General features: G+C 35.5%; 1 long non-coding RNA gene and 1 pseudogene across 2 annotated transcripts in view; one reads left to right on the top strand and one right to left on the bottom strand.

Annotated features, from left to right (window-relative positions):
- Positions 1–27,962, bottom strand: part of LOC122229739 — a 237,298-nt gene that overhangs the window by 77,206 nt on the left and 132,130 nt on the right. For both annotated transcript variants that reach the window (XR_006207121.1, XR_006207122.1), the window contains exon 3: positions 25,446–25,523. This is a non-coding gene — a long non-coding RNA (uncharacterized LOC122229739). The remainder of the gene's footprint in view (positions 1–25,445; positions 25,524–27,962) is intronic.
- On the top strand, positions 792–1,219 carry LOC122229738 (annotated as a pseudogene).

Raw genomic sequence — 27,962 nt, 5'->3', positions numbered from 1 at the left:
GTTCGAGCCTCGCGTCAGGCTCTGTGCTGACAGCTCAGAGTCTGGAGCCTGCTTCTGATTCTGTGTCTCCCTCTCTCTCTGCCCCTCCCCCACTCATGCTCTGTCTCTCTCTGTCTCAGAAATAAATAAACATAAAAAAAACTTTTTTAAATTAAATTAAAGCAAAGACTGTAACAAGAGACAAAAAAGAACACTATATAATAATAAAGGGGACAAATCAACAAGATATAACAATTGTAAGTATTTATGCACCCAATACAAAAGCTCCCAAATATATAAAACAATTAATAGTAAACAAGGAAACTAATCAATAATAATACATTAGTAGTAGGAGACTTTTACACCACACACATGGACAGATCATCTAAACAGAAAATCAACAAGGAAACAATGGTTTGGAATAACATACTGGACCACATGGACTTAACAGATACATTAGGAACATTCCATCCTAAAACAGCAGACTATACATTCTTCTCAAATGCACATGGAACACTCTCCAGAATAGATCACATATTAGGCCACAAAACAGGCCTTCACAAATTAAGAAGATTGAAGTCAAACCATGCATCTTTTCTGATCACAATCCTATGAAATTATTAGTCAACCACAAAAAAAAAATCAGGAAAGACCACATACACAGAGGTTAAATACCATGCTAATAAACAATGAATTGGTCAATCAGGAAATTAATGGAAAAATACATGGACAGAGGGGAGGGCCTTCCAGGAGAGGGGCGCACGGGAGAGGAAGGTTGCGTGTAGGGATTCATGCTCCTTGCTGCTCAAGAAATGTCTTCACTTTCAGAATATGCCTTGCACATGAGTTGTCTCAGTGCCCGGCTACTCGGTGAAGTTGCCAGGCCCACTGATTCTAAAAACATGAAAGTGGTGAAGCTCTTCAGTGAGTAGCCTTTAGCCAAGAGGAAGGAGACTTATGACTGGTATCCAAATCACAACACTTACTTTGCACTCATGGGGACACTACGTTTTCTTGGCCTCTATAGAGATGAGCATCAGGACTTCAAGGAGGAGCAGATGCGTCTAAAGAAGCTTCACGGCAAGGGGAAACCAAGGAAAGGAGAAGGGAAAAGAGCAGCAAAAAAGAAATAGTGTTGGTCGGTCCATCAGGAGAAAAAACTTCTTTCTCAGCAACTGACAGCAGAAGGTGTAATCATCTTTCCACATCTTGGGAGGAGTGGGAGCTTCCTAACTGAAGATTATTTGGAGGAACACAATCATTTCTCTCTTGAAGTCCAATCCAGTTGAATTGTAACTGGTTTCGGGGACATGTTATAATTCTGCAAAGCTGTTTTGGCCTTGGTTTTTTACTCAGATGTTTACCTCTTCCTCTAAAGAAATTATTTCATAAATGATTGAAGAAGGACTCATTTGGGCTGGAAATGTGATGTTGAGAGCACAGGGGCAAACTCATCCGATGAGCATCCTTTAGTGTCCTCAGTATCCCTTCTTGCTTCCCCCACTGCACCAGCTCTGAACTCCTCCATCTCTCTGACTGCTCAGACACTGTCTCCACCACCAAGCTCATAAACTTTAGGTACCTCTCCACCTAGTCCTTGGAGAGTATCTAATAAGATAGATTTGTGGGACAAGGCTGTACCTGCTAAGAGAGTACTAAGTGAGTACCTATTGTATACAATGTACTGGGGCCCTGGTAATACCATGGTTAGCAATAGAAAACAGTCCCTACCTTGTGGAACTTTCAGGCTTGTGGGGAAGACTAAATATTATATCATTACACAAATTAACTTGTATTAAATGCTACAAAGGAAAAATCCAGACTTCTGCGACAGTGTGGATCAATGAATGGCTCAACCCAGAGATAGCAAGAGGCCCAAACTTCAGGTAGTTTAAAGAAGGTCTCCCTAGGCACTCCTGGGTGGCTCAGTTGATTAAGATTCTAACTCCTGATTTCGGCTCAGGTCATATGGGTCATGAGTTTGAGCCCCATATCGGGCTCCATGCTGACAGTACAGATCCTGCTTGAGAGTCTCTCCCTCCCTCTCTCTCTGCCCCTCCCCCCATCTCTCTCTCAAAATAAATAAATAAACTTTAAAAAAAATACATGGAAACAAATGAAAATGAAAACACAACAATCCAAAACCTTTAGGATGCAGCAAAAGTGGTTCTAAGAGGGAAGTATATAGTAACAAACGCCTACATCAAGAAGCAAGAAAAATTTCAAATAAACAACCTAATCTTATACCTAAAGGAGCAACACAAAGAACAATAAACAAAGCCCAAAGCTAGCAGAAGGAAGGAAATAATAAAGATTAGAGCAGAAATAAATGATAAAGAAAATAAGAAAATAGAACATATCAATGAAATCAGAAGTTCTTTTTTTGAAAAAATTAATAAAATTGATAAACTTCTAGCCAGGCTTACCAAAAAGAAAAGAGAAAGAACATAAATAAGTACAATCATAAATGAGAGGTGAGAAATAACAAACAACATCACAGAAATACAATTATAAGAGAATATTATGAAAAGCTTTATGCCAAAAAAATGGACAAACTGGAAGAAATTATAAATTCCTAGAAAAACATAACCTCCCATAACAGAATCAAGAAGAAATAGAAAATTTTAATAGACTGATAATCAGCAAAGAAATTGAATCAGAAAACTCCCAACAAACAGAATTCTAGAACCAGATGGCTTCAATGGCAAATTATACCAAATACTTAAAGAATTAATACCTATTCTTAAACTATTCCAAAAATATAAAAATAAGGAAAACTTCTAAATTCATTCTATGAGGCATTACCCTGATACTAAAATCTGATAAAGACACTACAAAAAATGAGAACTTCATCATCTCTGATGAACATAGATGCAAAATCCTCAACAAAATACTAGCAAACTGAATCCAACAATGTATTTTTAAATATCATTCACTAGAATAGCGAACCCAGAATTGGACCCATAAATGTATGGCCAACTAATCTTTGAAAAAGCAGAAAAGAATATCTAATGGAAAAAAGACAGTCTCTTTAGCAAATGGTGCTGGGAGAACTGGACAGCAACATACAGAATAATGAAACTAGACCACTTTCTTATATCATACACAAAAATAAAATCAAAACGGATGAAAGACCTGAATATGATACAGGAAACCATCAAAACCCTAGAGGAGAAAGCAGGCAACAACCTCTTTGACCTCAGCCGCAGCTATTTCTTACTCGACACATCTCCAAAGGCAAGGGAATTAAAAGCAAAAATGAACTATTGGGACCTCATGAAGATAAAAAGCTTCTGCACAGCAAAGCAAACAATCAACAAAACTAAAAGGCAACCGAGGGATGGGAAAAGATAATTTGCAAATGACATGTCAGACAAAGAGCTATTATCCAAAATCTATAAAGAACTCACCAAAGTCCACACCCGAAATACAAATAATCTAGTGAAGAAATGGGCAGAAGACATGAAAGACACTTCTCTAAAGAAGACATCCAGATGGCCAAGAGGAACATAAAAAGATCCTCAACATCACTCCTCATCAGGGAAATACAAATCAAAGCCACACTGAGATACCACCTCACGCCAGTCAGAGTGGCTAAAATAAACAAATTAGGAGACTATAGATGCTGGCAAGGATGTGGAGAAATGGGAACCCTCTTGCACTGTTGGTGGAAATGCAAACTAATGCAGCCACTCAGGAAAACAGTGTGGAGGTTCCTCAAAAAATTGAAAATAGAACTACCCTATGACCCAGCAATAGCACTGCTAGGAATTTACCCAAGGGATACAGGAATGCTGATGCATAGGGGCACATGTACCCCAATGTTCATAGTAGCACTTTCAACAATAGCCAAATTATGGAAAGAGCCTAAATGTCCATCAACTGATGAATGGATAAAGATGTGGTTTATATATACAATGGAATATTGTATATATAACATATACATATGTAAATATATATGTATATATTATATATACAATATTTATATATATTGTCTCATTATTTGGCAATGAGAAAGAATGAAATCTGGCCATTTGCAGCAATGTGGATGGAACTGGAGGGTATTATGCTAAGTGAAATAAGCCAGTCAGAGAAAGACAGATACCATATGTTTTCACTCATATGTGAATCTTGAGAAACTCAACAGAAGACCATGGGGCAGAGGAAGGGGAAAATAAGTTACAAACAGAGAGGGAGGGAGGGAAACCATAAGAGACTCTTAAATACAGAGAACAAACTGAGGGTTTATGGGGATGGAGGAAAGGGGAAAGTGGGTGATGGGCATTGAGGAGGGGACTTGTTGGGATGAGTACTGGGTGTTGTATGGAAACCAATTTGACAATAAATTATATTAAATTAATTAATTAATTAATTAAAATAAAAAATCATTCACCAGGATCAAGTGGGATTTATTCCAAGTAAGGGTGCTTCAATATTTGCAAAGTAATCAATGTGATACATAACATCAGTAGCAGAAAGGATAAAAACCATATGATCATTTCAATAGATGTAGACAAAGCATTTAACAAAGTACAACCTCCATCTATGATAAAAGCCCTCAACAAAGTAGGTTTGAGGGAACATACCTCAACACAATAAAGCCCATATATGAAAAACCCATAGCTAACATCATCCTAAATGAAAAAAACTGAGAGCTTTTCTTCAATGGTCAGGAACAAGACAGGGATGTCCACTCTCACCACTGTTACTTAACATAGTACTGGAAGTCTTGGCCACAGCAATCAAACAACAAAAAGAAATAAAAGATATCCAAACTGGCAAGGAAGAAGTAAAATTTTCACTATTTGCAGATTACATGATACTATACAGATAAAACCTGAAAGACTCCACCAAAAAACTTCTGGAATTGATAAATGAATTTAGTAAAGTTGCAGGATACAAAATCAATTATACAGAAACATGCTGCATTTCTATACACCAATAATGAAACAGCAGAAAGAGAAATTAAGGAACCAATCTCACTTACAACTGCACCAAAAATAATAATATAGCTAGGAATAAACCTAACCAAAGAGTTGAAAGACCTGTATTTTGAAAACTATAAAGCACTGATGAAATAAACTGAAGAGGACACAAAGAAATGGAAAGACATTCCATGCTCATGGATTAGAAGAACAAATAATGTTAAAAATGTCTGTACTACCCAAAGTAATCTCCAGATTTAATGCAATCCCTACCAAAATACCAACAGGATTTTCACAGAGCTAGAACAAACAATCTTAACATTTGTATGGAACCACAAAACACCCTGAATAGCCAAAGCAAACTTGAAAAAGCAAAGCAAAGATGGAGGTATCACAATTCCACACTTTCAAGTTATATTACACAGCTATAATCAAAACTATGGCATTGGCACAAAAATAGACATATAGATCAATAGAACAGAGTAAAAAACCTAGAAGTGAACCCACAATTAGATAGTCAATTAATCTTTAACAAAGCAGGAAATAATATCCAGTGGGAAAAAGACAACTTCTTCAGCAAATGGTATTGGGAAAACTGGACAGCAACATGCAAAAGAGGGAAACTGGACCATTTTCTTATACCATACACAAAAATAGGGGCACCTGGGTGGCTCAGTCAGTTAAGTAGCCAACTTTGGCTCAGGTCATGATTTCACAGTTTGTGAGTTTGAGCCCTCCATCGGGCTCCACACTGGCAATGCAAAGCCTAATTGGTATCCTTGTTTTCTCTCTCTCTCTCTCTTTCTCTCTCTTTCTCTGACCCTCTCCTGCTCATGCTTTCTCTCTCTCTCTCAAAATAAATAAATAAAAACTTTTTTAAAAAATGGGCAGAAGACAATAATAGACATTTTTCCAAAGAAGACATTCACATGACCAACAGACACATGAAAAGATACTCGACATCACTTATCATCAGGAAATGCAAATCAAACCTACAATGAGATATCACCTCATATCTGTCTGAATGGCTAAAATCAACAACACAAGAAACAAAAGGTGCTGGCAAGGATGAGGAGAAAGGGGAACTCTTTTGCATCACTGGTGGGAATGCAAGTTGGTGTAGCCACTCTGGAAAACATTATGGAGGTTCCTCAAAAAGCTAAAAATAGAACTACCCTCTGATCCTGGAAATACACTATAGGTATTTACCGAAAGAATACAAACACAATAATTCAAAGGGATAAATGTACCCTGGAATTTATAGCAGCATTATCTATAATGGCCAAATTATGAAAATAGCCCAAGTGTCCATCAATTGATGAAAGGGTAAAGAAAATGCTGTGTGTGTGTGTGTGTGTGTGTGTGTGTGTGTGTGTGTGTGGTGTGTATAATGCACACAATAGAATATTACTTGGACACAAAAAAGAATGAAATCTTGTCATTTGTAATCACATAGCAAAATAAGTCAAACAGAAAAAGACAATTCATATGATTTCACTCATATGGGAATTTAAGAAACAAAAATGAGTACAGTGGGGAGCAGGGAGAGGCAAACCAAGAAACAGACCTTAACTATAGAGAACAAACTGATGGTTACCAGTAAGGAGGTGAGTGGGGGAATTGGTGAAATAAGTGATGGAGACTAAGGAGAGCACTTGTGATGAGCACCTGACCTGGTGAGGTATGGAGGTGTCGAATCACTAGATTGTACACATGAAACTAATATTACACTGTATGTTAACTAACTGGAATTTAAATAAAAACTTTAAAAAAATAAATGAGAAGAAGTATTGGCCAGTCCTCCTACCATCTCTAGTAAAATATGATCTTCAAAGAGATTTACAACTACAAATTGGAAAGGTCCTTAATATAGGAAATTTAAACCATTAAAAATTTAAAACCTTTAAATTTAAAGCTAAGGAATGTAAAGGCAGTAAAAAATATGGTATAATAAAATTAAATGTTAGATTTTATTTTAATTTGGGGACTTTTTTAGCTAATTTTCCAAGTTGAATAGATAAGTGTCCTTTTTTGGAGGGGAGACAGAAATGGATTCATTTGTTTGGGCTTTGATTTCTAAAGGAAGTTCTATAACTTAAAGTACATAGCTACCTTAAATAGCACAACCTAGATTTGCTACACATATTCTATAATAGTTTTGAATACAGAGTACTCAATATAAAGTGGCATTCTCTGATCAGGTTGACATCAATAAATCCTGGTCTCCAGGGAGAAAAATGGCAATATAATAGAAAATTACATTCAAGCATAATGATTGTTTTCCAATCTGGAAGTCAGTTTAACACAAACAATAAATCAACTACCACATGGTGCTATGAGATTTGATGTAGAGTGATGTGGAAGTTCACTCTGCATTGTCCAGACCCCTTAATGCGAGGGGAGAATGGGAAGGGCTGCACCTGAACTCAGCTCCCCAGTCTCATGACTCTCTTCTCCCACGAAAAAAAGGCCTGAAATTTCCCATAGATTTTATGCTCTCCAGGTGCTGAGCAGCTAGATTTCACAGAAGTCTCCTGAAAATAGCTGACATCTAAATTCAGACTGTCTGGCACCCATGTAGTCTGTTCCCCCCACCATCCTATTCCCAACAGACAAGATTGCCCTCATGTCTTTCCTATAAGGAGGAAGGGTCCTACCCTGGAATGTAACCCTCCTACATCTTGCCCCTGACCCAGCTTGCTTCCCTCGATGTGGGTTTGTGTGCCCCTTCATACTGGCTCTCAGATCTTAAGTTTTCCAATCAAGCCTTTTCTTTAACTTATACCAAATGATGTTGAAAATCTGACCTTAGTTACCTTGTATAACAATCTTCTAAGGACACTTTGTATACAAAGAATGATGGCAGTCTGTGGTGAAGGGGTCTATTCAGTAGCCACATTGGCACGGAAAGAATATAGATAATTTCCCTGATATCATCTGCCCAACTACAGTCAATCCTCATTATTCACAGATTCCATATTTGCAAATTCACCTACTCACTAAAATTTATTTGTAACCTCAAAATCAATCTCCATAACTCTCTCATGGTCACTCATGGACATGCACAGAATGAAGAATAATAATTTGAGTTCACTAACACATTACCAGCTGAGGTCAAATGAAGAAACCTCTGTCTTCTTATTTCAACTTTCTTACTGTAAACAACTTTTCTTCTTGTGGTCTAGTGTTAACGTTTTTCACATTTTTGAGCTTTCTGTTGGTGATGTTGCTGTTGAAAATGACCCCCAAACATAGTGCTGAAGTGCTATCTAGAGTTTCTAAGTGCAAAAGGCTATGCTGGTGCTTTACAAAGAAAATACGTGTATTAGATTAGCTTCCTTCAGGACTGAGTTATAGTTCTGTTGGCCAAGAGTCAAACATTAATAAATCTAAAAAGTGGTACTTCTAGGGAAAAAATAGGTTATTTGCTTATTTGTACATGAAGACACTCTGGAAGTGCTAAAGTAACATCTATAGTGTGCAATGAAGTTATGGAAAATATGTAAAGTGAAAAAATTTGTGGATTCATCAGATTAAAACCAATTAAAAAAGCATAGTGGAGAGCACCATTGTAAGACTGAAAATCAAAGAAATTTATGGTCATGTTACCTAGGTCAAGAAAATGTCAAACCCTTCTTAGCTAGTTCTGGCTGCTTGCATATTTCGAAAGGCAATAAAGAGTAAAAAATGTTAAACTTCCAGGAAAGCAGGTTCTGCAGATCAGAAAGCTGCAGAAGAACTTTTTAAAATACCTGCTAGGTGTTATACAAAAACAGAGTTATGTGGAAGAGCAGGCTGTCAATGCCTATGAGACTGACTCGTTTTACAAGGACGTTGGCAAATGAACCTATATGAAGCAAATGGTGTTTCAGCTGACAAAAATGCTGTGACCAAAGGCTCGCAGAAACTTAACCCTGTATTTATCATAGGCGCAATAGTTCAGTATTCACTAATTCAGTGTTTGTGGCAACTTTATAGAAACATCACTACTATATGTAAACAGATTAGACTGTAGTGGGGTCAATGCAGGAAAAATGTTTTCCATTTAAATGGAGAATTGCTGAAATGGTAAATGTTTGAGGATCAACAGAAACAGTAAAGCTGCTGAGTGCAATCTGTCTTTCTGGAACAAGAGCATTCCATCAACTCTGATACACACACACACATACATACCCACACACACATATACATACACACACATATATATAATATATACACAAATATGTATCATATATATATGTAGGCTGACGAGGTAGAACAGATATATATTCATATACATACATCTATATCAGCCTAAAACCCCATATGCAACCAATGAGTCAACAAAGAAGTCAAAATGAAATTAAAAAAAAAAATACCTTGAGACAGATGAAAATGAAAACACAACAGTTCAAAATCTTTGGAATGCAGCAAAAACAACTTTAAGAGGGAAATTTATCTCAGTTCAGGCCTACCTCAAGAAACAAGACAAATCTCAAATAATCTAACCTTACACATGACAGACCTAGAAAAGAACAGCAAACAAAACCTGAAGTTAGAAGGAAGAAAATAATAAAGATCAGAACATAAACAAATGAAACAGAGATTAAAAAACAATAGGGGATATCAATTAAATCAAGACTGGTTCTTTGAAAAGATAAACAAATTGATAAATCTTCAGCCAGGCTCATCAAGGAAAAAAGTTTTAAATAAATAAGTCATAGGGATGAAAAAAGTATAGCATAGAGAGTATAGTCAGTATTTTAATAACTTTGTATGGTAACAGATAGTAACACCACTTATCATGTTAAGCATTTTGTAATGTATTTAATTGTCAATTCACTATGTTGTTTACTTAAAACTAATATAATATTGTATGCCAACTATACCCGAAATTTTTTAAAAATTAAAAAAAATAGTAATGTTTGCAGATAAATCTCTAGGTGTTGGTACAAGTTTTTTTTACTAACTGTTGACTTTTTTTTTCTTAGTGCAGGCGCTGTTATTTTCCTTACTAAATCAACATTTCTGTTCTCTCTTAGAATAGTGCTATTTATAAGGTTGGTTTTATACTAGGCTCTATTTTGGTAAGTATATAATGACACAATGCAATATTGTGTTTTCAGACTTCTTTTTCTTAAACAGGCTTTAGAAGTCTTGCATAAATACTGGCATTAAAATTATTCAAGCAGTTTTGGGGCGCTTGCGTGGCTCAGTCGGTTGGGTGTCCAACTTCAGCTCAGGTCATGATCTCATGGCCCGTGTGTTTGAGCCCTGAGTTGGGCTCTGTGCTGACAGCTCAGAGCCTGGAGCCTGTTTCAGATTCTGTGTCTCCCTCTCTCTCTGCCTCTCCCCCACTCATGCTCTGTCTCTGTCTCTCTCAAAAATAAATAAACATTAAAAAAAATTTTAAAAGAAAAAAAATTATTCAAGCAGTTTGATTTTTAAAGTAACTAAATGTTAAAAGAAATGGAATGTTTGTCAGTCCCAGGTATAGTACATAGATTCTTGGACAATTTGTTGATGTCAAAATTTGTGCATCTTATTCAGTTGTCTCTGTCCCATTATGCTTTTAAAGATTACATTATGTTATGGTGTATTCAATCCCCTGGAGCAAGAAATACGATGGCTTCCTATAGGTGAAAATTCTTATTTTTACATTCAAAGTTATCATTTCTGCCTCCTATCCTTGACTTTTCCTATTTTCAATTAGAGATGTGGTGTTAAGAAATGAAACATAATTTTAGGCCTGTATATAAAGTAGAATATGGATGCAAATAGAGTTTGTTGAAACATCACTGTAAATTGAGTACTGACACTTGATAGAATTTTACTACTTTCACATTGATATGAATGGCCATAATAATGGCTTATCTTCAAAATGTAACAGGGTATTTCTCAGAAGAAAAAAAAGGAGAAAAAGTAATCATTCTTTTCGGGACATGTAGACAATTCTGGTACCATAATGAAAGGAAGGAGACAAATAATTGGAACTGTATCATATGAAATATAATGAGACAGGAAAAATGGATTAAACAATCTCAAAAAATACAGAGCCAGTCTCACATAACCTCTTTACTTTCCAGAGTTTCACATTGCTATACTGTTTGGTAAGTGCTTAGCAAAGGAGAGGTAAGTAGGAGTAAAACTGTTCTGTGTTAATAATATTCTAGAGTTTAGATAACTTAATTTAAAGAAAAGTCATGATCTTTCTACCCACTTATTTATTCATCAATATCCCTCTCAATGTGATTGAAATTCAAGGTTGAAAGGAGTTATAAAACCAAAAACTTAAAAGACAAAAAAAAAAAAAGACCATAATAGCAATGCAGAATTACAATTTATGAATCATTATTCGAGGAAAATTGCATTAAAATTTTTATGTAGTTATCCACATTGCACCCTATAATCAAGTGGATTTGGCCACTATGACATCATTACTTGTTCATTTTCAGCCTGGTTGATCATATCACCAGTAAACATCATGCACAGTGGAAAACTACTTTTAATTATTATAACTCCATAAGTGTTTAAGTTAAAACATATTTATGAATAAAAGTAGTTTAATAAAAAAGAATGTATACAATATATAAGAATATATACAATAAGCAATATGTATCCATTAGTATCCAGATTATATTACAAACATTACATTAACAATTCAAAATTTGAAAATTTCCACAATAATGAGTTTTTTATATTCATCACTAAGAATTTTAACACATAACACTAAATAGTTTTTTGGTTACAGGGGAAATCTAAATGAAAATTATGAACTATACAGAAAAAACAATTACATCATTATATATTGAAACCTGTGGGATGATGCCAAAGTAATACTCACAGGGCTATCTATAAGCTAAAATATATTTATTATTACACAACTGAAAGTAAATGACATAAACTTTTGATTGACTAAACATGAAGAAAAACAAAATAAACCAAATATTAAACACTGAGATTCATCACCAGATACCCCTTCAAGGAGAGACTTTCTGCTCAGGGACATAAAGGGAGTGTGGTCAGCAGGCAGCCTCCAGCTGCCAACTTCTTTTGGGTCCACTTCAGCTGCAAAGAGCCCTCCTTGTTTGAGGCCACATTTTCCAGAGTGGCCTACACTTGGTAACTGAGGGAGGTGGGATATAAAGACCCATTATCTTTTCCTAGTCATGGAACGAGAAAGTCATAGGAATAAAAGGCACAGTATAGGGAATATAGTCAATGATATTGTAATAGCTGTATGGTGACAGTAGTCACTTGCAGTGAGCAAAGCATAATGTATAAACTTGTTAAATCACTATGTTTTACACCTGAGACTAATGTAACATTGATGTCAGCTGTAGTCAAAAATAAATAAGTAAATAAATGAATAAATAAATAAATAAATAAAAGAGGAAACCAAGATTTTCCTAGCTAGAGAAGAACTTATATAACCATAAAATCTCACTCAGAGGATAACCATTATGAGTCATGATGGTCTGAAAAAGCTTAATGGGTGTGTTTGGGTCTCAAAAATAGGCTTTGACTAGATTGAAAAGGACATAAGCATTTCTAAGTATTTGGGGGGAAGAAGTGATCTCAGAGATGATGATCTGTCAGATGAGAGGGTATGAACAAAAAGCTAAAAAAGAAACAAGAGTCTTGGTTGCACATTAACATAAGAAAATAAAAACCATTTGAGGTTTATGAACAGGAAGTGACATGAAGGCAGTAGTTGGCAAGAGTAAGCTGTGGGATCAACTGATACAAGTGGAAACATGAGGCCCAAAGGACAATACAAAGAATTAAGGGATGCAGTAATGAAAGCCTAAACCAAGATGGTGACAATGGGCGTATTTATAAAGAGGTATAAGTGGAAGTCATTTTGACACAAGGTCTGTTGGGCCTTATAATGTAATATGGGAGTAGAGAGAAGATACCAGTGTTAGGAATTGAGGAGGAAATCAAAAAGCTAATATGTGGTTGGGCTACAAGTTCTGCCTCAAACGTTGAACTCAAATTTGTACACGAGAGAAGAAGGTTCAAAAGCTCTAAGTCAGTAAACTAACAACACCACCCAATACCAATCCCTTGAATTGTTGAGAGTAGTAATATCCAACTACTTGATAATAAAATAATAAAAATCTTTGAAAATGGCAGAAACTGGGAGGAAAGGTGGCAATATTTTTACAGACAAATAAAAGAGGATAAATGATAATCTCCAAATAAAGAATGGGCAAATACTTAAAGGAATATGTGCACATTAAAGTTAGACAGCTAGGAATTACATTAAAAAAAGATGCAAGAAGAAGGAATTAGCAGTAATATGAAAGAAGAGGAGTCAGAGCCATGGGCTCATAAACCGCATGGAGGAACCTAATTGAATTTTCAGGAGAATTTTTCCTGAATTACCTAGATTGAGGTTTCCCACAGAGGCCTGAAACCAGCTACTTTGATCAGGCTTTGGAGAATGGGAATTAAAAGCATTCTGGATACAGAAATCACCATCTCCGTCTTTATGGAGAGAACTGTGGGAGGCAGGACTATAAAAGGAAGTCATTCAGGTAGTCTACCATTTTAAATTTCAGTTGACAGGTAAAAGAAGAAACTAAAGACAATGCTAAGGTTTAAACATAAATGACTAGGAGGATAATGATGTCGTTAACATACATAGCAAACTCCAGAAGGAAGTTTGGTTAGAGAGCAACATGAATTTAAATTTAAACTGAATATAGGGGCACCTGGGTGGCTCAGTCGGTTGAGCATCCGACTTCGGCTCAGGTCATGATCTCGTGCTCCATGAGTTCGAGCCCCGCCACTGGGTTCCATGCTGACAGCTCAGAGCCTGGAGCCTGCCTTGGATTCTGTGTCTCCCTTTCTCTCTGACCCTCCCTCACTCATGCTCTGTCTCTCTCTCTCTCTCTCTCTCTCTCTCTCTGTCAAAAATAAATAAAGATTAAAAAAAGTTAATGTAAACTGAATATAAAATGGCAGCAAGACTTCCAAGTGGAAGTTTATTGCAGTCTATTGGAAACCTATATCTGAAGCCTATGGGACAAGCCAGGAGTCCAGGAGTTGAATAGAGTTCTAGAAATCAGTTTTAAAGGGGGACTATTTAAAGTCATGGAATTCTAAGGTGGGGGGATGAGTAAAGCTAGAAGAGGGTGAAGAAAAAAAAAGCCCTTGGGGAAGTTCCACATTAGCAGGAGAAACAGGAAAAAAGAGTCTTACAGGAGACTGACAAAACATTTGAGAGGATTAAGACAATCAGAACAAAGACATCAATAAAGAAGCTTTTAAATATGAGGATATGACCAAAGTATACTGAAAGGTCTAAGAGAGTGAAGGCTGAGGAAAGCTCACCATAGTAGTTTGGATCTAGACAAGGCTATGATGATACAGACTCATATTAACGGGTGGTTTAAACAAAGTAAACATTTATTTCTCTATTATATTAGTAGTCTGGATGAGGGTTATTCTGCTTAATAATTTATAAGGTTGTCAGGAATCCAATCTTTTTATTGTTCCATTATTTCTAGGATGTTGCTCTCTTCTCTATGGTTTCTGATCTCACAATCTCACATTTTAGGATGTCATATGGAGACAGAGAAGGAAGGAGACTGTGACCCAGAAGTAACACAAATCACTTCCCTTCACATTCTTTTAGCTACAACTTAGTCAAATGGCTGAAATGTAGGCTATAGCTGAGTACAGATGTACAAAACTGAAAATTCTATTTTAAGAGAAGGAGGACAAATATTCATTACCACTGTCAATGAATTTCCCTGAACTTCTGATTTAGATAACCGTTTCCTATACTCTCAAAGTACCTTGTCATAGCATTTACCATATTAATGTGAATTGTTTTGTTTAAACATTACCCTTTTGAGACTATTATCACCTTGAGGGCATGGATTATGACTTATTCATCTTCATATTCCTATTTTCAAAGATAATTCCTGATACTAATAAGTGCTAAGTAAAGCAATAATATTTGATGAATGAATGAGACAACCTTACAAGTAGATCCAGGGGCGCCTGGGTGGCTCAGTCAGTTGAGCGTCCAACTTTGGCTCAGGTCATGATCTCACAGTTCATGGGTTCAAGCTCCACACTGGGCTCTGTGTTAACAGTGCAGAGTCTGGAATCCACCTTGAGTTCTGTGTCTCCCTCTCTCTCTCTGTCCTTTCCCCATTCATTCTCTCTCTCTCTCTCAAAACTAAATAAGCATTAAAAAAAATTTTTTTTAAGTAGATCCATGCCACTATTTTGAATTGTGTTATTTTTCTTACTTTTGTTATAAAAACTATTTGTATATTTAGAATGATAGTCATGTATCAGATATATATCTTACAAATATTTTTCCTCAGGCTATAAAATGAGTTTTCACTTTCTTAACTATCTCTTGAAAGGCAATGTTTTAATTTTGATTAAATTTCAATTTATCAATTTAAAAAATAAAAATAAGGAATAAAAGTAGATCCAGTATTGGTACAACTTTTGCAATTTAAGTGATAAAGGTTGAAAAATTGTTTCCTCTAATGAATATAGGAATGTTCTGGCACTTTTTCAGATACCATAAAAAGTGTCTGCTTTGAAAGATCCTTGAAATAATTATTATAATAAGCACTGTGATGCAGAGAAGAAAACACCAAAATGAATTCATCAAAATAAAAAGGAAAGTACAGTTTGCTCAAAACCCATCATGTGGGTATACTCAGTTAAAACCTATGTCTATGACTTGTACTTTTACTTATCCTTTACTAAAAGCTGCCTCTCCTTGTATATTCTGATCCAGGAAATTCCCATAAGACTAAACTTCTCCAGTGCAAACATGGTTTAAGAGTAGTTACTTATTCAGATACAACAGTATTCAGCTCTGTCAGTGAGATTTTTTTAGTGAATGAAGCACCACAAAATGTATATTTCTGACTAGTTTAAAATACAGGTTTCAACTGGAAGGATCTTGGTGGTAAAATCAGCTTCTACCTATGATCCTAAATTGCCTTGAAATCATGAGGTGCCTCTAAGTGAGTATCTAGCATAGCTAACACTTGTTTTTCAATTATTTCTTTGCCAGTTTGGAAATATATACCCTGAGCTCAAGGACTTTAAAAGCAACTTGGAGACTCAGGAGAGATTGAGGGGCAAAACTGGATTAAAGCCTAAGACCTACAGAAAAAAAGTCTTCTGAAATCAGCTGATGGTATGCTGACAAAGAATAAAAAAACAAAATCTATATATAAAAATAAGCACTAGAAGTATACTTTCCTAATATTGTAAAGATTTTATATCTCCACTCAGCAGCCAAAATCACACTTACTGAGTCAGTCTCATTGAAGTCCCGAATAAACAAAAGTGTTCTAGAAGTTCTGAAAAGCACATTAAGAAATTGAAAGAAAAGTACCAAGAGTATAATTAATTGCAGAAAATATGATCACATATCCAGTAATTCCAGAAAATCATCAAAAACCTTAGAATTAATAAGAAAGTTATGAAAAGTGGCTATAAGTCTCTCTATAAATATATTTGTACGTATATACATAAATATATATGATATATACTTATACATATATAATATATATTTATATTATATACAAATATATATGATACATATTATTTTATCAGCAATACTCATTTAAAAATATAATTCTTCACATAATAATAAACACAACAAAATATAAAGGGGCCAATTAATCAAGAAGAAAATATTTATGGGGCACCTGGGTGGCTCAGTCAGTTAAGCGTCTTACTTTGGCTCAGGTCATGATCTTGCAGCTTGTGGCTGACAGCTCAGAGCCTGGAGGCTGCTTTGGATTCTGTGTCTCCCTCTCTCTCTGCCCCTCCCCCACTTACAACCTGTCTGTCTGTCTGTCTCTCTCTCAAGAATAAATAAAACATTAAAAAAATCTTTTTTTAAAAAAAGAAGAAAACATTTATGCACCCCCCAAAAAATGCATTTAGGAAAATCTAATAGCACTGCAAAGAAAAACAGAAAATTCACAATTATACTAAGAAATTTCAACTTGATAGATAGAAGAAGTGATCAGAACATCAATAATGATGTTTAAGATTTGAATTATGCTACCAATAAACTAGACCTAACATTTATATAGCATACCACTCAATAACAGTAGAATACACATTCTTTTCAAGCATACCTAAACATTTACCAAGATAGACCACATTTGAAGTCATAAAATTAGTCTCAACAAATTTAAAAGGATTCAAGATATACAAAGTTTGTTCTCTGGCCACAATGAAATTAAATTAGAAACCAATAACAGAAACCTCTCTGGAAAACTCTAATATTTAGAAATAAAATACGACATTTCTAAATCACCCATGGACCAAAGAAGTAAGCAAAAAAGAAATTAGAAAATATTTCACACCAGGGGCGCCTGGGTGGCTCAGTCGGTTAAGCGGCTGACTTCAGCTCAGGTCATGATCTCGCGGTCCGTGAGGGCTGTGAGTTCAAGCCCCGCGTCAGGCTCTGTGTTGACAGCTCAGAGCCTGGAGCCTGTTTCAGATTCTGTGTCTCCCTCTCTCTGACCCTCCCCTGTTCATGCTCTGTCTCTCTCTGTCTCAAAAATAAATAAATGTTAAAAAAAAATTTTAAAAAAGAAAATATTTCACACTGAATGAAAATTAAAATATACCAAAATTATAGAATACAGCTAAAGGAGTTACTAAAGAAAAAATTTACAGCACTAAACTCTTACATGGGGAAAGAAGAAAAGTCTCAAATTAATGATCTCACCTTTCATATTATGAATCTCATAAAAAAGAGAAAACAAAATGCAAAGGAAGCAGAAAAAGAAATACTAAATATTGGAGGAGAAATCAATGAAAGAAAATCAGAAAGACGATACAAAAATCAATGAAAACAAAAATTGATTCTTTGAGAAGATCAATAAAATGGATAAACCTCTAGTCAGACTGATCAGGAAAGAAAAGTGAGTCAGACTGATCAGGAAAGAAAGTATGGAGACAACTACCTACCAGGAATGAGAAAGCAATTCTACAGACATTAAAAAGGGAAAGGGAAATACTTTGAACAACTTTATTCCAAAAAATTTGACAACTGAGATGGGCAAATTCCTTTAAAGACACCAACTACGAAAGCTCGCACAAGAAGAAACATAATCTGAATAGCCTAATATCTATTAAATATATTGGATTTGTAGTTAAAATCTTCTCAGAAACTTTCCATGTCTAAAGGACTTCACTATTAACTTCTACCAAATATTTAAAAGAAGAAATAGTATGAATTCTACATAAAGTCTTCCAGAATTTGAAGAGCAGTTAATACTTCCCAACTCATTTTATAGGGCCAGTATTACCCTGATACCACAACCTAAGAATATTGCAAGAAAACAAAACTATGGATCAATTAAATTTTCCCCCAAAATATAGATGCAAACATTCTTTTTTTTTAATGTGTATTTATTTAATTTTGAGAGAGAGAGAGAGAGAGAGAGAGCATGACCAGGGAAGGGGCAGAGAGAGAGGGAAACACAGAATCTGAAGCAGGATCCAGGCTCTGAGCTGTCAGCACAGAGCCCGACGTGGGGCTCAAACCCACAAACTGTGAGATCATGACCTGAGCTGAAGTCAGAGGCCTAACCAACTGAGCCACCCAGGCGCCCCAGATGCAAACATTCTTAATAAAACTTTAACAAGCAAACCCAACATATAATATTTACAAAAAGAGAAAATATATCATTTGACAATTTGTATTTGAATGAATAATACAAAGTTAGTTTAACATTCAAAAATCAATGTAATTTACCATATTAACAGACCAAAAAAAGAAAAACAAAATATATGATGATATCAACAGGTGCAGATAAGATGTTGAAAACACTCAGTAAAGTAGAAATAGAAAGGAATTTCCTCAACCTAATGAAATGCACTTAAAACTGCAGAGAATATCATTCTTAATGGTGAAAGACAAAGTTTTCTGTTTAAGAACAAGAGCAAGACAAAAATGTTTACTCTCACAACTTCCACTGAACATTTTACTGGAGGTTTCAAACAAGTACAAAAGGCATGAAAAATGAATAAAAGACATCTTGATTGAAAATTAAAAAAATCATCTATGTAAACAATTGTATGCAAACTACCAAAACACCTACTGTAACTAATTAACGAGTTTAGCAAAATTCCGGAATACATGATCAATATACAATAATCAGGTATATTTCTTCTAGATACTAGAAATGAAATTAAAAATCAATACCATTTACCATAGCATAAATATATGAATGGTACTTAAGGATGAAGCTGATAGAACATTTGCAAGATGTTTACACTGAAAACCACAAACATTGCTAAGAGAAATTAAAGAAAACCTAAATAAAAGGAGAGATATACTATGGTCTACAATTTAGAAGATGCCTCAAAAGTGATGTCTAATCACTATTTCTATTTTCCCTCTTCCCATTTTCCCTATGTATCTGTTTTTTAAGCTTCTTATTATGAGCAGCACTTGGGTGGCTCAGTCAGCTAAGCATCCAACTCTTGATTTTGGCTCAGGTCATGATCTCACAGTTGTGAGATTGAACCCAGCAACATGTTCCATGTGTGGCACGGTGCCTGCTTAAGATTCTCTCTCTCTCCCTCTGCCCCTCTCCCCTATTTGTGTTCTCTCATTCTCTCTAAATAAACAAACAAACTTATTATGAAAATATTAAACAAATCCAAAATAAAGGAGAATAGTGTAATAAATCCCCATATACTCATCACCCAGTGTCAATAATTATAAACCTAATATAGTTCTAGTTTTCTCAGTGCTACTAACTACTACCCGCCCCCCACAAACACACACAATTCCTGGTATATCACTCCATCTATAAATATCTAAAGATAAGATCTCTTTTTAAAAATATAAACACAACATAATTTTACCTTAAAACAACTGACCATAACTCTCTAATATCACTAAATGGATCATCAGTATTCCAATTTTCCAAATTATCTCATAAATACTTCTTTTACAGTCTATTGTTTGATTAAAATGAAGTCTATGCTTGCATAGAGTGACTTTATAACTTATTGTCCAAACTGGGACATATCTGAGAGAAAAGGAATCATTATTAACAATAAGCAGGATAATCACAGACAAAATGAAATGTTGGTCACCATATTCTTATATCTGTTCTAATCTATGTGATTCCACTTCTTTACTTCTCTCCTTTCCTCCCATACCAATGGCAATGTTTTTTAAAGAAACCAGTCCCTTTGTTCTAAGTTCCTAAGGTCTGCATTTTGCCCATGTTGTTCCTCTCCTGTATGCATTTTCTAAAACCTAGTAGGTACAGAAGCTAGATCGAAGTCTGATTTTTTTTGACAAAAATACTTCATAGAAGATGTTCCTTTCTCTCTTAAACCCACACAAATCTTTTCTCTCCATCCTCAAAGAAAACTTCTGCTGCCCAGATTTCTTTAATTCCTTAACTCTATTGCTAAACCCAGTCCTCATCTTATTCAGTCTATCAATTGATGACTTGCTCCTTGTTGATGCCTTTTTATTCCTTGGTTTTGTTTTGTTTTTATTTATTATTATTTTTTTATTTAATCCAAATTAGTTAATGTATAGTGTAATAACGATTTTAGGAGTATAATTTAGTGATCCATCACTTACATACAACAGCCAGTGCTCATCCCAAGTGCCCTCCTTAATGCCTATCACCCATTTAGCGCATCCCCCGCCACCCAATATCCTCCAGTAACCCTCAGTTTGTTCTCTGTATTTAAGAGTCTTTTATGGTTTGCCTCTCTCTCTGTTTTTATATTTTTGTGCCCCTCTCCCTAAGTTCATCTGTTTTGTTTCTTAAATTCCACATACGAATGAAATCATATATTTGTCTTTCTCTGAGTTATTTCACTTAGCATAACACACTCTAATTTCATCCACATTGTTGCAAATGGCAAGATTTCATTCTTGTTGATCACTAATATTCCACTGTGTAAGTGTATATGTATATATATATATATATATATATATATATATATATATACACATACACATTTTATTTATTTACCCATTCATCAGTTATCCCTTGGTTTTTAAAGCTCTACATCTTTTCTTTTGTACTCTAGCTTCACTGATCCCTTCTTCTTAGTCTCTTTTTATGAGTTCTCCTTTTCTCTCCAGCCTCTTAATGTTGGAATACATCCAAGCCTCCTTTGATGATTTCATCCAGACTCTGGGCTTCAAAAGCCATCTATATACTGACAACATCCAGTTCGGTGTTCTCCTAGAACTTCAGACTTGTGTATCCCACTGCTATTCAACATCCACTCTAATATTTAATAAATATATTAAAGTTTTCATGACCAAGACTAAAACTCCTGATCTTCTCATTAAAATCTATCCCTCCTCAATTTTTTCCATCTCATTTAATGCCAACCCCATTTTTTCCAGTTGCTCAGTCCTAAAAACTTGCAGTCATTCCTAAAACATCTTTCTCATATCCCACACCAAATTCATCAAGAAATCTTGTTGGATATATCTGCAAAATATATCCAAGATCTAACCAATTTGTACCACCTCTCCCATTACCATCCTGGTCTAAATATCCATCATCTCTCACCTAGATTACTGCAATAGCCTCCTAATTGGTCTCTGCATTATACTCTTAACTTTAATATTTATTAAACAGCAGCCAAAGTGATCCTTTTAAAATGTAAGTTATATTATATTTCACTCCTTTACTCAAAGCTATCCAAGGACTCCTCTTTTCAAGGAGAGTAAAAGTCGAAGTTCTTACAGTGCCCTTGTAGGACACTCTCATGTAGCTCTACGGTCTCTGTCGTGTTAACTCTGATCTCTTCCCACACTCCTCCTCACATACTCACTCTGTTATAGCCATACAGGTTCTCTTGCTGTCTCTCAAACACACAAGATACTGTCTCATTTGAAAGACATTTACTCTAGCTGTTCTTTGGCCTAGAACATTCTTCTCCTTGATGTCCACTTGGTTAACTCTCTCATGAAAAGATCATCTTCTTAATGAGACCTATTCTGACCTCCTTCTATATATTGTAATCTGTACTATCACTTTCCAGCACTCCCTAACTCCTTTAAGTTGCTTTACTTTTAGTTTTTCCACAGCACGTACATCAACTAGCTTATTATATTTTTCATTTATTTATTGTGTTTCTTGTTTTTTTGTGTGTATCTTCTCCTACTAGAACAAAGTCAGAAAACTTTGCTTGTTCCCTGATGACCCCCAAGAGCCTTGAAGAGCTCCATCTATGATAATCCCTCCATGTATTCAATTAAATGTTTGTTGAGTTAATGTTGAATGAATGAAAGATTACTCTTACTACTGTGTGAATACTGAACTTTGGTGGGGCAAGTATTAGGAGGTTACTGCAATGGTCCAGATGAGAGACACGAGTAGTCTGCTCCAGGGTGATGGTAATGGTGAGAGAGAGAAGTGACACAGCCAAAATGTAGTTGAGATATTTATAATGATAAATCTATCATTATAGATGAGGGGTGGGAAGTGGGGGAAGGGAAAAAAATCAAGAATAATCCTTACATTTCCTGGATGAGGACCTGGGTGGCTAATTATATTATGGAATGATTAAGAGGACAAGAAAACAAAATAGGGGATGGATCAGGAGTCCATATTGAATGGCAAGTTTTAGATGAACCATCTAACAGGTAATTTCAAGCAAGTGATTAGAAAAAAGAGTGAAAATTAAAGTTCTCACCTATGCTTAGAAATTTTGGAATTATCAATATAAGAACAGAATTAAAATCTACAGGAATGGGCAGATGAGAGAGTAGATACGTTTTAATCATCTCTTGAAGAGGATCTTACTTTGGTCCTTGGATGAGAGTAAATGATACTAAGAAGAAGTAGTGAGGTGGGAGAAAAGCAGAAGGAAATAGCATGGTAAGAGCCAAGAGACAAAAATATTTCAAGAAGCTGTCAAGTGTTCATGCCTTTGGAAACACATACATCATTTGTGGCACCACTGGTGGATGTAGTCTCAGTGAAATGGTGAGGGTAGAAGTCAAATTATGTTCCAATACACCACTATGCTTCCTTGTAATTTCATTACAGCAGGAAGTAAAATTCCTATAATCTTTCAGTCTAATCAGGTCAACACAATTATACACTTAACCACCCAAGGGTAACAAAAGGTAAGAAGTAGTAGACAAGTAGTGTAGATATGAAATTGTGTTTTGAATGCACAGAGCTGGCTGGGTATATTGAACTGGTAGTAACACCAAGCAGTACCACTGATGATCACAGAATCTAAGGAATGGAAATAATAGTGAAGTAACATCCCAGAGGGAGAAAATGTATGGCATGCAAATCTATTGTAATCAATCACAGCACTTACTTGTTCCTCGTGAGCTGGGACAGTGTCAGAGGCCCATTGGACTCCAGGCAGGCTTTACCAGTTGATCACAGTTGGCAGGGGAATTAAACCAATTTGCCACCCTTATCCTAACTCCCATCCAGGTCCCATCACCTTGACTAATCCCATTTACTTCACCTCTACAAGATCACAAGCAGTTGGGGTACCTAGGTGGCTGTCGGTTAAGCGTCCGACTTCGGCTCAGGTCATGATCTCATGTTTCATGGGTTTGAACCCTGTGTCAGGCTGTGTTGACAGCTCAGATCCTGGAGCCTACTTGGAATTCTGTATCTTCCTTTCTCTCCCTCTACCCCTCCCCTACTCATGCTATCTCTCTGTTTCTCAAAAATAAATAAATGTTAAAAAAAAAAAAAAAAAAAAAAAAAGATCACAAGTAGTCATTGAGCTTCTGCTTCAATAGGGATAGGAAAATTATTTTTTTGAGGCTGAGCCAAAAGTTGCTCCCACTATCCTCCACTCCTTAGGAGTTACTAGGACTCCAAGAGCCACCATAATCTTTTTTGAATTCAAATATCAACCTTTCAGGGTTTTTAAGACAACTGTTACATTTCCCTAGAATTTTCTCATCTCCCAAGGAAGTAGCTTAAGCATCTTTATCAAAGGAGCTAATGTTACATAGTTTCTAGTCTCATACCACCTTCCTCACTTTGCCAGAACTCCCACCTGCCTGAAAAACATACACACCTCCACTATCATGCTTTACATGCTCAGACTGAACTAGAAAACTGAAATACTGACCATAAACAACAGAGAAAAGCATCTATATCTAACTTACGTGTAGTCCCAGCTACCAGATGCTAAAAGTTTTCCCCCAAGGACAGCAGGGGGAGTAAGAACAAGTCTAAAGGGCTCCATGGGGATAAAGGGAGATGATGCAAAGCAGGAATATGTTCCAGCTGTTGGAACTTCAGCAGTCTAACTACTGAGTGGAACAGATGATACATTCCAAGACGTTTTTCCCTTGGGCCATGTGAATTTTAGGGTTGAAGAATATAGCAGAATAAAAATAGGTTCTGAATAAAATTACAGCATATTGAAGATGAATAAATTTGGCTCTAATAGCCTAATAGAATAGGCTGCATTATCTTTTAGCCAGTTTTTACATAAAGGAAATGCTATTCTCAACTTCTCTCAAGCATTTCAAAGGAAAAACTTTTACTTGAATTTTTAAGCTTCATATGAGTTAGTTTATTAGAGCAACATGGAGAATTAATCAAAACAAAAGCCTTATATTTTACTTCCAAATAGATTTTAAACACCTTAAGGGCAAGGACCTTTTTCTTTTTTCTTGTATTTCATCCAGTGATTAGAATATGAAGGATACTCAAGTTATGTGCTTATTAAAGTAAGAATAATGAATAAGTGAAAACATTTTATAAGCATGTGAATGTCTTAAACTTTTGGTTATTTCTTCATTGTCTTTATTACTGGATATGCAGAAATAATCAAAAATTTCAAACTGTCCTTTGAAATTTGATCTATCTCTCTTGTGTATCCCACTGATAACCACAAGCAGCTTAAACAAATCATACTGAAAAGCATTGAGGCCTTCCATTTACACAAGACAAGAAGAATTCATCTTCTCTTCTCTGTCCTTGGCTCTCCTGTCATTGCTTATAACTTTTTATGATCATCAGCAGTTTCTCTTAAATAGTGTTCTGTTACTCAGAAACTCCAACTACAACCATCTCTTTACAGGACATCATGAATGTTTTAGTTTGGGTTGAGAGTCTCCCAGCCTTGCTTTTTCCCTTTTTTTTCATTCAGTACTTGACCCCATTGTTTCAGTTTCTAGTAAGTCTTGTCACTTCCACTAATAAGAAAGAATGGAGTCTCACTGCCTTAGATCCCATATCTCATGAGGAATAGATCTGTTGGCTATACATAAACTTTTAAATTCATGAGACTTCTTGAATAAGAAGTTGTCAAAATAACATTGGCAGTGGTTGAGTAATTTGAAAAACTAAATTAAGATACTTCCCAAGGGTGAGTTTAGAGAATCCTGGCTTAATATTTCTGAGATAAACACTTATCAAAATGAAAAATTCTTAGGATAAAGCCATTTTCAAACTATGGACAAGAAACTCAAGGATGATTTGTTATAGTCTTAAGGGCACAGGGATATAGAGCAAAGGATGCTATTACTTTTTGAGTAAATAAAATTTAAACTTTACTTACATGAATTGCTACATCCCCCTAACCTTTAGCCAGAAGATTCTCCTTGTAAAAGCATCTGTGTTATTATGTTCTTTCATGCTGCAAAGACAGAAATACTTTTTAAGCTGGATATCACTTCAATCTTATGTCACTCATTCCAGTTTTACTAGTATTTTTTCATGATAATCCTCATAATGCCAAACATTATGTCTCAAACTATGCCAAACATGTATATATGTGGTTAAGTATGTACATATGCACATATCCATTTGGATGCACCCTTGTTAAGATAAGAGCTTATTTCCTTGATTCTTTATTAACCAAAGAGGTTCATACTTTTTCCTTAAAAGTAAGCCAAAGAGAATCGTAACATTTTAATGCTGCAAAATTCCCCAGAGATCATATGGTTCAAAATTTTCATTTTACAGATGAAGTAACTGAGGCCCAGAGTTTAAATGTCTAGGCAACTATTACAGGGTACAATTTAAATAAATTAGCTCAAAACAGCTCATTTATTGGCCTGAAATGACCCTAGTCCTCTCCTACCTGGTCTTAAATTCCTATTACCTTCACAATGCCTTGCACTTAAAGTATTTATATCAATTAATCAATTGGGATTAGGTAAATGGAATCATTGTTCTTTTATGAACACTGTTAAAACTGGGGCTGAAATCAAGAAAAATGATAAACTAAGCACAATGTGTTTTTGATATCCCTCTTGGCCTCCTTTTCCCCCTCTTGCTTTTTTCGTTTACATCCTCAGAGGACTCTTCTGAAGTAGCGCCACTTCTACTGGGGTTTTAAATTCCCAGCAGTGACCCAGATCTTTCTTTTTTTTTTTTTAATTTTATTTTTTATTTTTTAAAATTTACATCCAAATTAGTTAGCATACAGTGCAACAATGATTTCAGGAGTAGATTCCTTAGTGCCCCTTACCCATTTAGCCCATCCCCCCTCCCACAACCCCCCCAGTAACCCTCAGTTTGTTCTCCATATTTATGAGTCTCTTCTGTTTTGTCCCCCTCCCTGTTTTTATATTATTGTTTCCCTTCCCTTATGTTCATCTGTTTTGTCTCTTGAAGTCCTCATATGAGTGAAGTCATATGATTTTTGTCTTTCACTGACTGACTAATTTCACTTAGCGTAATACCCTCCAGTTCCATCCACATAGTTACAAGGGGCAAGATTTCATTCTTTTTGATTGCTGAGTAATACTCCATTGTATATATATACCACATCTTCTTTATTCATTCATCCATCGAGGGACATTTGGGCTCTTTCCATACTTCGGCTATTGTTGATAGTCCTGCTATAAACATGGGGGTGCATGTGTCCCTTTGAAACAGCACACCTGTATCCTGTGGATAAATGCCTAGTAGTGCAATTGCTGGGTGGTAGGGTAGTTCTATTTTTGGTTTTTTGAGGAAACCAGATCTTTCTATATTACCTCACTGACTAGCCAAACTTACTTGAGATGATTCTATTAATCTATGTAACAAGGCCCTGCTACGGTAGACTATAATCTAGAGGCCACTACTATTTTCCCAATCCTTCAAACAACTTAAATAATCTATAACTCACTAGCATTTCAAATATTGAATCATGATATAAGGCTCCCCATATCTCATAGTTTTAAATATTGACCTCTAATGAAGTAAATCTAGAAGAGCAATGAGTCATAGGTGGGTATGCCACTCCACAAACTCAACCCCTCAACAGTGTACCATTATAATTCTTCTAGTTATTACCTTTGTTTCACAACTGCCCCTATAGGTCTCCCACTAGAGACATTCTCGACATTCTCCTGTGTCAGTTGCAAGGATTCAAGTAAAGAGCATTTTATTTCTCCAACCGAAAAAAAGCTTATGAAATTTATATCTGGCTAATCTAATGGTCTCTATTTTAGAGTACCAATGTGTCAATTCACTCTTTCTAGTATTATGTTTGGTTTGGTTTGGTTTGGTTTTTTAAGATCAATTGAAGTTTCCTATCTTAACAATGTAGTTAATTATGCTCACCTAGTAACATCGATAAGAACAATGGAATATTTACTGAATACTTCCTATGTGTTGGTTAGTTAGACATATTACAAGCTTTGTCTCATACAATCATTTCAACACATTGACCTATATGCTATTAACAACTCTTGTTTTGTTTATGTGTTAACTGTTATGTGTGTAATCTTGGGAAAATTACTTGACCTTTCTAGATTTCTCTAAAATGGGAATAATACTAATCTCATTGAGGATTCAGTAAAATAATCCATAATTCACATAAGATGTTTGTGCCTGACCTATAGTAAGTGCTCCATAAATGTTAGCATTCACTGAGTAACTTGCCTCAGATCATATAGCTAATAAGTGGTAAAGCCAGGGATCAAAGCCAGACAGTCAGCCTCGAGAGATACACTCAACTGGCACCAAAATGGTATGCATAAAGCCCTTATAAATTAGTGATTATTATCAAATTTGAGAGGCCTAGATTGTGAAGCATGAAAACAGATATCTCCTTAGAGTATGCTTTCCCAAATGAACTTTA

Source organism: Panthera leo, chromosome C2, assembly GCF_018350215.1.
Source record: "Panthera leo isolate Ple1 chromosome C2, P.leo_Ple1_pat1.1, whole genome shotgun sequence".
In the NCBI taxonomy this organism is placed as follows: domain Eukaryota; kingdom Metazoa; phylum Chordata; class Mammalia; order Carnivora; family Felidae; genus Panthera; species Panthera leo.
Note: the sequence above shows the minus strand (reverse complement) of the source record. Positions and strands in the feature narration are given on the sequence as shown.